Genomic DNA, 15,031 nt, shown 5'->3' on the forward strand with positions numbered 1-15,031 from the left:
CATTACATCAAAGTTGGATCAGCCTGTAGTGTGTTTTTCCACTTTAATTTTGGGGGTGACTCCAAATCCAGGCCTCCATTGGTTAATAAATTTGATTTCCATTGATGATTTTTGTGTGATTTTGTTGTCAGCACATTCAACTTTGTACAGAACAAAGTATTCAATGAGAATATTTCATTCATTCAGATCTAGGATGTGTTATTTCAGTGTTCCCTTTATTTTTTTGAGCAGTGTATTTAACAGTGGTGCTGTGGAGTGCCTTTGTATTTACCCAAATAATTGGTTATCTTCAACTACTAATTGAAAACCCATTTCGTCAACGATCTGGTCTGAAGACCAGGTGGGGGAGCAAAGCATCAGCACTTTCCAATGTCTACCCAGTATCAGAGCACAGTATATGTGGTCAAAGTCTTCCATACTCCATTCATGATGAAGATAGTCTGAACTGGAATAGGCTGTGGCATCAAACATAACTGAAGAGTCCAATTGCAGTGTTATACATTGTGTGATATATTCTAGAAATTCCTTTAGATTCTTTAATGATCAGTCTATTTTGAGTTTTAATCACTAAGCGTTTTTTGTTCTAATTATTTCATTGTTATATTTCATCTTTTTTATATTTCAGCCTTTTTAATGATCAACATGGCTGTATATGGGAAGTTTTTTTATGGGACGAGTTGTACTTATTAATAGTACTATTTTGTGATACATATAATTTATTGTATAACTTGGGCTTAGCTGTTGTCGGAACCCCCATAGAAGTTAGTACACAGCTACTGACATCATCTCCTCGTAGGAAAGGTGTCATAGGACCCCCACTCTTGAGATTGATGTGGGTCCCAGCATAAATGTCTAAGATGATGTCTGGTTCCAATAAGAGACCATTTTTTGGGAGATGGTCTTCAGCCTCAAAATTACTTTGACAGATCTCTTAATCCTTTTTGGTTCTGCAGGAGAATAATCAAAATGGCTACTTGAAGGGAATCTGTCGGTAGGATCAACCCTCCTAAGCAATTTACATGGGCATGGAGGTCTTAGGAAGCTAAATAAAATGATACATTGATATCTACGATTCGATATCTTATTCCAGAGAAATCCGCGTAAATGAGTTGTTAAGATCTATGGGCCGGACACAGATCTGCCTCCAGAGCTTATTCTAATAAAAGGGGGTGTTATCCCCCTATGTCTTTTTTTTTTTTCCAGACCGATTGGCCCTACTGAAATTCGTTTGGGGGGAAAATAGACCTCAGATTGGACTTATTACCTTACGTAGACATAAAAATTCAGAAAGGGCTAGATTGGCATCATCATAGGTCTTCCAAACAATGGGTGAACCTAGAACAAGAAAGCTCTAACATACAACTTCGCAACCTCCCTTGTATTAGTCAAAAAAACAGGCCATATTAGCCCTGAGGCTGACCTTCTAAAAGCTGCAATGAGGTCCTGCGATCTTGAGACTAGCAGGTACTCTCTCTCGGCTGTGGACCACTCCACACCTTTCTTCTACAACCATAATTTCCCCCAGGGTTGGATACAGAACATTTTCTCTCAAGACACCTTCCTCTGTCACTTTCTTAAAGGCTCTGCACTACCCCTTCTTACTTCTCTGACGACCTCAGATGGGAGAGGTCCCTCCCCATGGTTGGAATATTTTCAGTTAAAATATTTCCTCTCCTCCGGTAGAGCAAAACTCTATTTCTTTATCGCTTCATAGGGGGACACAGGTAACCATGGGTGTAGGCTGACACTATGCAAAAAAAAATGTTAGCTCCTCCTCAGCAGGGTACTCCCACCGACTGGCACAAGGCTCTACAGTTTTAGCTTAGTGTCAGTAGGAGGCAGACCTTTTTCTCCTTCGGTCACCTTGTTGTGTTTTATTAATTTTTTCCCTCTCTCTTTCAGGTTTCTCTCTTCAGGGTGTAACATCTCACCCTGTTTTCGAAAAAATAAGCGACCGAGAGAACAGTGTGGTGCCATCCACATCGTACCCTCTCTTGTCTGCGGGGCAGGACCTTACCCTGACACTTCAAGCGTGTGTCAGGGTTGTTCGTGGCGGCCGGTCTTTGCCTGCTCCCCACCCCAGTCCTCTCCTCGGAGCGGGCCCAGAGGAAGACTGTTGTCACTTCCCAAGGGCCCTCCCCCCTCTGAGTCGACACAGTGTTCTGCACCGTCTGGGACCACGACGATGCGAGGAGTACGCCGCCTTTTTTCGGTGACCCCTCCTCACCTGGAGGCTTTTGACGTCATCCTCAAGATATGGAGAAGGAGGAGTCGGGACCTCGACCAGCATGTACAGTCCCTCTCTTTCTCCACAGTCCCTCTTTAAGGCGGCAGGGGGCATCAGTATAGATAGAGGAAAACCTAGCCCCTCTCCTCCTTCCAGAGCGTGATTTCAGACGCGCCAATATAGACTCTAAATTTCTAGGCCTCCACTTTTTTCACACACCCCTTCTCACCTCGTACGTACCAGTCAATCAGTGCGCTTGTTTCTGCTCTCTCAGTGTGGGCTTTCAGGCTGCCTCGCCTGGGCTCACACCTTCCTTCTCGTTCACTCTGCCTCCAGCTCCAATGGTGTTACATCACCTCCACAGCATTGTTTTTTTTCTTTAGGACCTATCTCTTCTCACAGGTTAACAAACCGGCTCAGACGAGGTTCTCTGCATCCAGGACTGGGTAGGCTCTGTCCAGACTGTGTTTTTTCCTTCCCTCCTAGGCTTTAACCCTTCTCAGCAGACCCCCTTGACCCCAGGTCTCTACATATGCCCAGACCTAGGGATTCTCGCTCCTGTCCCTCCCCTACTATTATTCACTACGCATGTGCCCTCTATAAAAAGAAGTGCCCCTAGGTCAGGCCTCTGCTTTCTGCCCAGATTGCAGCTCTTCCACCATGCAAGCCTCACAGGAGCCCCCCACCGCCCAGTGATGACAGCACACACGTTCCCCTCGGAGTGGGCTGTTGCTATCTCTCATTCAGTAACTTACCTAACCAAGGCTGTCGACAGCCTTATATCTGCCGTCAATCAGACCCTCAATATTAAGGAGGAGTGTCCTACTCCGGATCACTCTGTCTCTTTCAAAAAGGCAAGACACCCTCCCCGGGTGTTTTCCAATCACAAGGAATTTGAGGGAATCTTTACCGAACAGTGGGAACACCCAGAAAAAACACTTCCCAGATAGAAAGCAGTTGGATATGTTATCCTTTTGGTCATGTGGACCTGCCAGTCTCGTGCCTATCCACTAAAATTGTTCTGTCACTCCCTGATTGCTTCTCCCTCAAGGACTCCACTGACAGACATGTTGAAGCCTTAACCAAGTCCGCCTTTGAGACTGCCGGTGCCTCTCTGTCCTGTCTTTGGTTCCACATGGATAGCCAAGTTGGTTTCCGCCTGTGCAAAACTCCTTTGGCAGGGCATCTTATCAGCTGCCTCACCGGACGAATTTGCTGATCTTGTGGACCAGCTTGCCCATGCAGGTAAATATTTACTCGCCACGTCTCTTGATGCCACCAGCTGTTGCGCTCGTGTTACAATCAATATTGTAGCCATACCCAGAATCCTCTAGCTCAAGGCCTGGAATGCGTACCATCCAAAAAGTCCCTTGCCAATCTCCCCTTCCAAGGATCACGACTATTTGGGTCTAAACTGGATCAGCTCATCTCGGACGCCACCGGCGGTAAGATTACCTCTCTTCCCCCAGCCTAAGCCTAAATGTCCATTCACCCGGTGACATTCTCATCAGTTTTGCCCCTTTCGTCATTTCTCCTCCTCTTAAGCGAGACTGGTCTCCGGCCCAGTGAGCGAGAATAAAGCCATCCTTCAAATCTGCCCCAACATGGCGCTCTAAGGGCCGCTGTGCCAAACCCTGAGGGTCCTGATCCAATAGATTCTCTTCTGCATGACGGGTCACCCCCACCTGGGAATTCTCTCAGGGGTGGATGGCCGTCTTCTTTACCGGGTTACGTGTCTCTCCATAGTCGACGACGCCTGGGTCAGGGAGATCGTTACCACAGGCTACAAGATTACATTTTCTTCTCTCCCATTCAGACATTTTTTCATGTCCGTCCTCCAAGGGTCCCAGCCAAGTCCCCGGTTTCTTTCAAGCCATTGACTCTCTCCTCCAGGCAGACGTCAACGTACCCGTTCCCTCACAATAACGCTTCTCGGGTTCTATTCCAACCTCCTTGTGGTCCCAAAGAAGGACGGCTCACTCTGCCCGTTCCTGAATCTCAAGCTACTAACCCAGCGAGTGCGCTTCCATCTTTTCCGGATGGAATCCCTTTGCTCGGTAATTGCCTCTATGGAACCCGAGGAGTTTCTCTGCTCGAAGGCATTCTGAATGTCCAATCTCCACATCCCGATTTGCTTGGGCATCAGAGGTTTCTCCGCTTCGCGGTCCAGGGGGTGCACTATCTATTCACAGCTCTACCCTTTGGGCTGACCTCTGCTCCCAGAGTGTTCACAAAGGCTATGACGGCTGTCATGCTCATTCTTCGTTCCAATGGTATAGTAATCATCCTCCACCTCGATGACCTGATCAAGGGCCTGTCCTTCCGAGGCTGTTCCAAAAGTCTTCAGGTCACCCTGGACTACCCATCTGGGGTGGGTAGTCAACACAGCGAAATAGTCTCTCATCCCGGTCCAGCGCCCTATTTCCTAGGCATACTGTTCAATACCGCTCGTGCAAGAGTTCTTCCGGAGGAAAAGATCTCGGCACTCTGCCTGGGGATTCATTCTCTAAGTCACCCATCTCCACACTCTCTCTGACTCTAGATGAGAGTTCTAGGGAAGATGATTGCCGCGATTTAAGCAGTTCCCTTCACACAGTTCCATATCGGCCCCTCCAACTGGCCCTCCTGTCAGCCTGCAACAAAAGGATCTCGTCTCTGGATTGCCCCATACTTCTAGCTCTCTGACTGAGGCAACTTCTGTCATTGTGCAGTTTTTACCCCTCCATTCGACATCATTATTCCTCCCTCTCCACTGGCAAGTTATCACGATGGATGCCAATCTCCTTGGATTGGGGGCGGTCTTCCATTGTCACAGTCCAGATTCGCTGGAACTCTCAGGAATCCTCTCTCCCCATCAACTTTCTGGAAATCAGAGCAATCTACCTCTCTCTTCTTCACTGGTAGGACCTTCTAGCAGACCGACTGGTTCGCATTCAATCCGAAATACATAAGCCACCATTGAGACACGCAGCCAGTCCATTATGTTAGAGGTCTCACGGATTCTAACTTGGACCAAGCAACACGTGCCAGCAATATCAGCAGTGCCCATTCCAGGCGTGGACAACTGGGCCACCAACTTCCTAAGCCGTCAGGGTCTCTCCTCGGGCAAGTGATCCCTCAACCCTTGTGTGTTCTAATATCTGTCAAAGGTGGGCCGCTCCCGACGTCAATCTGATGTCGTCTCGGATGAATCACAAGGTCTCTCGTTTCGTGGCCAGGTCTCGCGACCCCCTCGCAGTTGGTTACGATGCCCTGGTCATTCCTTGTTCTCAGTTTCAACTTCTGTACCTTTTCTAGCTCTTCCTCTGATCAACAGACTCGTCAAGAAGATCAAAGCAGAAGGAGTTCCAGTCATCCTAATGGCTCCAGACTGGCCCCGAAGAGCCTGGCACGCAGAGTTTGTCAACCTACATGTGGATGTACCTTGGAAAGGCCCAGACCTACTCAGGGTCCCCTCTTCTACTAGTTCCTCTCAGGGTCCTTCTTCTATCGTTGAGGCCACAGTCCTGAAGGAGTCAGGCTTCTCATCCCAGGTCATACAGACCATGATCAGGGCAAGGAACCCTTCGTCCTCACACATTTTTCTTTGGACCTGAAAGGCCTTCTTTCACTGGTGTGAAGACAGCTACACAGCTGTCTTTTTCTCTTCTTTCCATCCTGGCGTTCTTGCAATTAGGGCTAGAGTCCGGTTTGTCCCTTAGAACTCTCAAAGGTCAGGTATCCGCCCTCTCAATTCTGGTTCAGCAGAATTTGGCCTCTCATCCCCAGGTCTAGACCTTTATTCAGTGTTGCCCATCTAGCACCTCCATATTGTCCTCCTGTTGACCCGTGTGACCTTAACCTAGTTTTGAGCATTCTTCGGGGACCCACTCAGGACATTGCATCTTCCCTTCTCTCCTGGAAGGTGGCCTTTTTGGTTGCAATCACTTCGATCAGACGGGTCTCAGAATTAGCACCTCTCTTGCCGCTCTACTTTCCTTGTCTTACACCAGAACAAGGTGGTCTTACGTCCAGTTCCTTCATTCCTTCCTAAGGTAGCCTCCCCTTTCCACATCGAGGATATTGTCCTTCCTTCTGCCTGTCCCTTGTCCATGCCCTGGAAAGGTGTCTCCATAAGCTGGACCTAGTCAGAGCCTCACGTCACTACCTCTCAAGGACTGCATCCTTCAGGCGTTCGGATCCCTTGTTTGTCATTCCAGAGGGTCATCATAACGTCCACGTCTATTATCTACATCATAACCTCCACGTCTACTATCGCCTGTTGGATCTGTTTGGCTATACTGGAGACTTATCGAGTTAAGGATAGCCCATCCCCTCTGAGAGTGAGGGCTCACTCCACCCATGCAGTGGAGGCCTCTTGTGCTGTTCACCACTAGGCCTCTGTAACCCAGATTTGCAGGGCCGTTACTTGGTCATCCCTTCATACTTTCGCAAGATTCTATAGGGTACATACCTACGCTTCGGCTGATGCTGGCCTAGGTAGGATGCGGTGGCGGTTGCGTGTGGTCTGACTTGATTTGAGCATGATACTCTGTTCCCTCCCATTGGACCTGCTTTAGGACGTACCATGGTTACCTCTGTCCCTCAATGAAGAGATAAAGAAGGATTTTTGATACCGTAAAATCTTTCTTGGAGCCTTCATTGGGGACGCAGCACCCATCCTTGTTTCTTGTGCCTATGTTGGGCCTGAGGGCATCAGTTGGGCCTGAATATAGTTTTTCGTTGTTGCTTCGCCTGCTTTTTTTTTTTTATTAAGGGACGAACTTTGTTGCAGTCGGTGGGTGTGCCCTGCTGAGGAGGAGCTAATGTTTTATTTTTGCCTAGTGTTTGCCTCCTAGCAACAGCAGCATACACCCAAGGGCACCGGTGTCCCCCAATTAAGGCTCCAAGTAAGATATTTTACGGTGAGTACCAAAAATCCTTCTTCTACTCTTACTTATTTTCAAAAGCTCTTCCTCTTAAAAGTTGCTGCTCGTACACTCTGATTCAAGAGAGCAGGAAGGAGAGAGACAAAGTGGTGAAATTTATAGCCCTAAATATACGGAGAAGTGGATGGAGGAACTGGGCGTCAACATCTGGGACGCGGATTAGAAAAAGGCATTTTTATTCTTGCACAAATTCTCTAGCTTGTGCAGCACAAGCGAAAAATAAAAAATACCCGATGGTATTGTTGCCCTACAACTCTTCATGCCATTTTCGCCTCTGTCTCAAAGGCTGGCGTTGTGGTGGAGAAAAAGGTACCATGTTACACATTTGGTGGGGTTTCAACAATTTAAGTCATTTGGGAACGCCCTTTTTTTTCTATCAAGCCATAAGTGGCAACAGGATAACCAATTCCCTGTAAGTGGCCTTATTGTCCATTCTTCTATGGTCTGTCAAATCTCAGAAGAAAGATTTATTGAGATCTGCTTAACAGCTCACAATTATCCCTAGGTATTGGAGATTGAGACAATCTCCAAATTTGGCAAAATGGTACCAGGAGATGACCTGTGTTCACAAAATGGAAGATATAACCGTTGAATTTAACAACTCCACTGACAAGTTTCTGAAAGTGTGGAGTCCTTTTTTATTTTCTCTTCCCTTCCCTCTCTTTTTTCTACTTTTACTCCTTCACACTATCTCTCCCTTCTTTAGTCCTTTATTTTTTTTTTTTTTTAAATCAGATCATTTTTATTAAGAAAATTACACGTTTTTACAAAGAAAGATCAGTAGAACAAAGATATTGAATGTTACATGGTATCATTATATATTATTGTTATACATAAAATACAATAAAGTTATCTTCCAAGGATTCAATTTTTTCCATTTAAACAAACTAATACAAGCATCCCCCCTGCCCCGATAACGATCCAGAGAAATCTATATTTACACTATTTTATTTTTTATGAGGAAAAAAGCTAGAATATCTGCCATTCTGTGATATTAATTATTTTGCATGTGTACTGACCATACTTATGATCATTCCAGGTTAAATGTTATACCACAAGTGTTCATGAAACCAGAAATTGCTATATGCTATTATATGGAAAGTACAAAAAAAATCTTTTTGTGGGCGCTTCATTGGACAACACAGGGAACATGGGACGTCCTAAAGCAGTCCCCTCACGTTGGGGAAGAGACGAATGGCAAACTTTCAGCCATGAGGTTGTAGGACAGGCTGCGTAAAGATGTCTGCTCGACACAAACGTTGGGCGAGGGCAGCATCCTGTCAGGTATCGTGCACAAGCATTCCACTGAATCTGACAGGACAAATAGAGGAGCGAATGCAGACTAAAGCAGGAGCTGTATACAGTTTGTACTCATCTAGAATGCATCTGACAGCATATACAGTGTAGCATACATTTTTCTCAGGATAGACTGAAGACAATTTGTATAGTTTATTCCAGCAGCTCCACAGCACCCTACCCTCCAATAAACCTGTCAGGCTGATAAGCTAAATGTTGAATCTCAGTCTGCAACAAAAAGGTAATCAGCGCCAAGATGTAGGCTAGGACCGGCCTGACTGGTTACACCTTGGCGCTGGTGGGATGGCTTTTATGCTTTTTTTTTTTTAACAAAAACCAGTGTTTCCTAAGTACCCCATGTTATTTGTACGCACTATTGCATTTTTTACTTGCAGCAGAGCATGTGTTCATTTTGTTTCCATCTTAGGTTTTGTCTGTTTCATGGCCAGTGTGAACATGCTCCTACACATTGCATGTATACCAACTTATATTTCAGTTCATTTCTTTCGGTTTTTGCACTCCGTGCACACAAGAGCATGGTCTCTCTTTCTTTGATCTGGGCATTACATTTATATACACTGCTCAAAAAAATAAAGGGAACACTTAAACAACAGAATATAACTCCAAGTAGATGAAACTTCTGTGAAATCAAACTGTCCACTTAGAAAGCAACACTAATTGACAATCAATATCACATGCTGTTGTGCCAATGGAATAGGCAATAGATGGAAATTATTGGCAATTATCAACACCCTCAATAAAGTAGTGGTTCTGCAGGTGGGGACCACAGACCACATCTCAGTACCAATGCTTTCTGGCTGATGTTTTGGTCACTTTTGAATGTTGGTCGTGCTTTCACACTTGTGGTTGCATGAGACGGACTCTACAACCCACAGAAGTTGCTCAGGTAGTGCAGCTCATCCAGGATGGCACATCAATACAAGCTGTGGCAAGAAGGTTTGCTGTGTCTGTCAGCGTAGTGTCCAGAGGCTGGAGGCACTACCAGGAGACAGGCCAGTACACCAGGAGATGTGGAGGGGGCCGTAGGACGGCAACAACCCAGCAGCAGGAACGCTACCTCCGCCTTTGTGCAAGGAGGAACAGGAGTAGCACTGCCAGAGCCCTGCAAAATGACCTCCAGCAGGCCATAAATGTGCATGTGTCTGCACAAACGGTTAGAAACCGACTCCATGAGGGTGGTATGAGGGCCTAACGTCCACAGATGGGGGTTGTGCTCACAGCCCAACACCGTGCAGGACACTTGGCATTTGCCACAGAACACCAGGATTGGCAAAGTCGCCACTGGCGCCCTGTGCTCTTCACAGATGAAAGCAGGTTCACACTGAGCACATGTGACAGATGTGACAGAGTCTGGAGACGCCATGGAGAGCGATCTGCTGCCTGCAACATCCTTCAGCATGAACGGTTTGGCAGTGGGTCAGTAATGGTGTGGGGTGGCATATCTTTGGAGAGCCGCACAGCCCTCCATGTGCTCGCCAGAGGTAGCCTGACTGCCATTAGGTACCGAGATGAGATCCTCAGACCCCTTGTGAGACCATATGCTGGTGCGGTTGGGTCTGGGTTTCTCCTAATGCAGGACAATGCCAGACCTCATGTGGCTGGAGTGTGTCAGCAGTTCCTGCAAGATGAAGGCATTGAGGCTATGGACTGGCCCGCCCGTTACCCAGACCTGAATCCGATTGAGCACATCTGGAACATCATGTCTCGCTCCATCCACCAACGTCACGTTGCACCACAGACTGTCCAGGAGTTGGCGGATGCTTTAGTCCAGGTCTGGGAGGAGATCCCACAGGAGATTATCCGCAACCTCATCAGGAGCATGCCCAGGCGTTGTAGGGAGGTCATACAGGCACGTGGAGGCCACACACAATACTGAGCCTCATTTTGACTTGTTTTAAGGACATTCCATCAAAGTTGGATCAGCCTGTAGTGTGTTTTTCCACTTTAATTTTGTGGGTGACTCCAAATCCAGGCCTCCATTGGTTAATAAATTAGATTTCCATTGATGATTTTTGTGTGATTTTGTTGTCAGCACATTCAACTTTGTACAGAACAAAGTATTCAATGAGAATTTCATTCATTCAGATCTAGGATGTGTTATTTGAGTGTTCCCTTTATTTTTTTTGAGCAGTGTAGTTTCTCACTGCTGGGTGTCGACAGTTGAGCCCCAGTCCTGCTCAGCCCTTATTCACATTGAGGTCATTTTTGACATATGGTAAGGTTTTAATACTAGAGGTAACGACAGTCCCGACTGGGTACACCTTGGCGCTTTTGGGGTGCCTTTTTACACTTTTTTTTTAAATCGAAAAATGTTTACTAAGTACCCTATGTTATTTATATGCACTATTGCTTTTCACTTACTTATAACAGGATATATGTTTATTGTTTCTACCTTAGATTTTGTCTGTTTAATGGCCAGTGTGAACATGCCCTTAGACATGGTATACATACAAACTTATATTCCAGTTCATTTCTTTCTGTTCTGCTATTTAATATGGCCAAACACTTCAGGGCACTGAGCTCTTTGGCCACACAAAGAATGCCCCGAGCACTTGTACTTGGTTTGAACAGTGAATTTGTGAGAACAGACTCCTTTTAAGAATGGTATTGATTCTACCAATGCACAAAATCCAAATAGCATTCTCCTTTTCAGTCATGTAAACTCTTCTTTCTCAATGGAGATCAGTCAAGGAGAAAATGGCTAAAAATGCTACAGTTTAAAGAGCTTGTTCCAATTGGGTGTATGGTCTTGAGACACTGATCCCCTCACCTGGGTCCTTCCATCTACAGCATAAATAGCCAGAATCAATCATTGTCAAATGGGAATTACCAGACATGGGAATTACTCTTTAAATGCCAGCAAGTTTTCCCTAATACAAGGAAATGTTTCCAGAGGTTTTGCTTAAACAAATAAAAATATTATTTGCCTTCATTGAGCTGATTTAATCAGGTACTGTACCTGTCTTTTTCTGTATGTTGCTACCTTTGCATGGCTGTCCGAATGAGGCTTGGTCTGGGTTTCAGAAAGCTATAGTCTGTAGGACCAGGAGCTCCTGTGGGTTCTACTGAACTAATATTATAGGGTTTTTAAAAAGGTTGTGCTAGACTTAAGAAAAAAAAAAAAAATCCCAAAAATAGAAATGTCTGTCCAACTGAATAAAACAGAACTGAATTGTAATGCTCATCACAACCCATTGACAAGTGTGTCATTTTTTGAGAAGAAGCCATGGGTTACTTATACTTGAGAACCACTTTAAGCCTAGTTCAGATGCATCGCGGGCTATAGGGCAGGTTTATTATAACAATTTTATAAACCGATCACTTGAATTCTTTATATAGTTCAAATATCAAAAGACTGACAGTCACTTCCAAAACAGAAAACCGATGCTTACTAAGAGTAGCTATCTCCATAATATATAAATAAATATATATATATACACACACACACACACACACACACACACACACACAAGTACTTCTCACTGAATTAGCAACTCATATTATATAGAGTCATTACAAACCGAGTGATCTATTTCAAGTATTTATTTCTGTTAATGTTGAGGATTATGGTTTACAGCCAATGGAAACACAAAAGTCATTATCAGTAAATTAGAATACTTTATAACAAGAGCTTGAAAAATGTTTTTAAAATCCAACATGTTGGCCTACTGAAATGTATGTTCAGTAAATGCACTCAATACTTGTTCGGGGCTCCTTTTGCATCAATTACTGCATCAATGTGGCGTGGCATGGAGGCGATCAGCCTGTGGCACTGCTGAGGTGTTATGGAAGCCCAGGTTGCTTTGATAGCAGCCTTCAGCTCGTCTGCATTGTTGAGTCTGGTGTCTCATCTTCCTCTTGACAATACCCCATAGATTCTCTATGGGGTGAAGGTCAGGCGAGTTTGCTGGCCAATCAAGCACAGTGATACTGTTGTTTTTAAACCAGGTATTGGTACTTTTGGCAGTGTGGACAGGTGCCAAGTCCTGCTGGAGAATGAAATTTCCATCTCCAAAAAGCTTGTTGGCAGAGGGAAGCATGAAGTGCTCTAAAATTTCCTGGTAGACGGCTGCGCTGACTTTGGTCTTGATAAAACACAGTGGACCTACACCAGCAGATGACATGGCTCCCCAAACCATCACTGATTGTGGAAACTTCACACTAGACCTCAAGCAGCTTGGATTGTGGCCTCTCCACTCTTCCTCCAGACTCTGGGACCTTGATTTCCAAATAAAATGCAAAATTTACTTTCATCTGAAAACAACACCTTGGCCCACTGAGCAACAGTCTATAGTCTTGTTCTCCTTGGCCCAGGTAAGTCGCTTCTAGCGTTGTCTATTGGTCATGAGTGGCTTGACACAAGGAATGCGACACTTGTAGCCCATGTCCTGGATACGTCTGTGTGTGCTGGCTCTTGAAGCAATGACTCCAGCAGCAGTCCACTCCTTGTGAATCTCCCCCAAATTTTGAATGGCCTTTTCTTAATCCTTTCAAGGCTGCGGTTATCCCGGTTGCTTGTGCACCTTTTTCTACCACACTTTTTCCTTCCACTCAACTTTCCATTAATATGCTTGGATACAGCACTCTGTGAACAGCCAGCTTCTTTAGCAATGACCTTTTGTGGCTTACCCTCCTTGTGGAGTGTGTCAATGACTGCCTTCTGGACATCTGTCAAGTCAGCAGTCTTCCCCATGATTGTGGAGCCTAAATGAAAAATACTAAGGGACCTTTTTAAATGCGGAGGAAGCCTTTTCAGGTGTTTTTTGTTAACTATTCTAATTTACTGAGATAATGACTTGTGTTTTCATTGATTGTAAGCCATAATCATCAACATTAACAGAAATAAACACTTGAAATAGATCACTGTTTGTGATCTATATGTAGTCTATATACTATGTACTCTCTATAATATACAGTGGGGGAAATAATTATTTGATCCCTTGCTGTTTTTTTGTAAGTTTGCCCACTGACAAAGAAATGAGCAGTCTATAATTTTAAGGATAAGTTAATTTTAACACAGAATATCCCAAAAAAAAGGCAAGAAAATCACATTGTATAAATTAGAGACTTTTTTTTTGCATTTTGCAGTGAGAAAGAAGTATCTGAACCCCTACAAACCATTATGAGTTCTGGCTCCTACAGACCAGTTAGATGCTCCTAATCAACTCGTTACCTGCATTAAAGACATCTGTCTTACATAGTCACCTGTATAAAAGACTCCTGTCCACAGACTCAAGACCGTAACCTCTACAACATGGGCAATACCAAAGAGCTTTCTAAGGATGTCAGGGACAAGATCATAGACCTGCACAAAGCTGGAATGGGCTACAAAACCATAAGTAAGACGCAGGGAGAGAGGGAGACAACAGTTGGTGCAATAGTAAGAAAATGGAAAAAGTACAAAATGACTGTCAATCAAGATCGATCTGGGGCACCATGCAAAATCTCACCTCGTGGGGGATCCTTGATCATGAGGAAGGTGAGAGATCCGCCTAAAACTACACAGGGGGAGGGGGACTTGTTAATGATCTCCAGGCAGCTGGGACCAGTCACCAAGAAAACCATTGGTAACACATTACGCCTTAAAGATTTAAAATCCTGCAGTGCCCGCAAGGTCCCCCTGCTCAAGAAGGCGCATGTGCAGGCTCGTCTGAAGTTTACCAATGAACACCTGGATGATTCTGTGAGTTATTGGGAGAAGGTGCTGTGGTCAGATGAGAGAAAAATTGAGCTCTTTGGCATTAACTCAACTCACCGTGTTTGGAGGAAGAAGGATGAGTACAACCCTAAGAACATCCTCTCAACCGTGAAGCATGGTGGGGGAAACATTATACTTTGGGGTGCTTTTCTGCAAAGGGGACATGACGACTGCACCGTACTGAAAGGAAGATGGATGGGGTCATGTATCGCAAGATTTTGGCCAACAACCTCCTTCCCTCGGTAAGAGCATTGAAGATGGGTCGTGGCTGGGTCTTACAGCAAGACAATGACCCAAAACATACAGCCAAGACAACAAAGGAGTGGCTCAAAAACAAGCACAGTAACGTCATGGAGTGGCCTAGCCAGACTCCAGACCTTAATCCCATAGAAAACTTATGGAGGGACTTGAAGCTCCGAGTTGCCAAGCTACAGCCTCAAAATCAGAATGATTTAGAGCAGGGTTCCCCAACTCCAGTCCTCAAGGCCCACCAACAGGTCATGTTTTCAGGATTTCCTTAGTATTGCACAGGTGATGGAATTATTGCCTGTGCAGGTGATGCAATTATCACCTGGGTAATACTAAGGAAATCCTGAAAACATGACCTGTTGGTGGGCCTTGAGGACTGGAGTTGGGGAACCCTGATTTAGAGATTATCTGCAAAGAGGAGTGGACCAAAATTCCTCCTGACATGTGCGCAACCCTCATCATCAACTACAAAAAACATCGGACTGCTGTGCTTGCCAACAAGGGTTTTGCCAGCAAGTATTAAGTGTTTGCCAGAGGAATCAAGTACTTATTTCTCACTGCAAAAAACTGTATCTAATTTATACAATGTGATTTTCTTGATTTTTTTTGGGG

Source organism: Phyllobates terribilis, unplaced genomic scaffold (genome assembly GCF_046119375.1).
Source record: "Phyllobates terribilis strain yellow unplaced genomic scaffold, ASM4611937v1 Scaffold_11__3_contigs__length_659146591, whole genome shotgun sequence".
Classification (NCBI taxonomy): Eukaryota; Metazoa; Chordata; class Amphibia; order Anura; family Dendrobatidae; genus Phyllobates; species Phyllobates terribilis.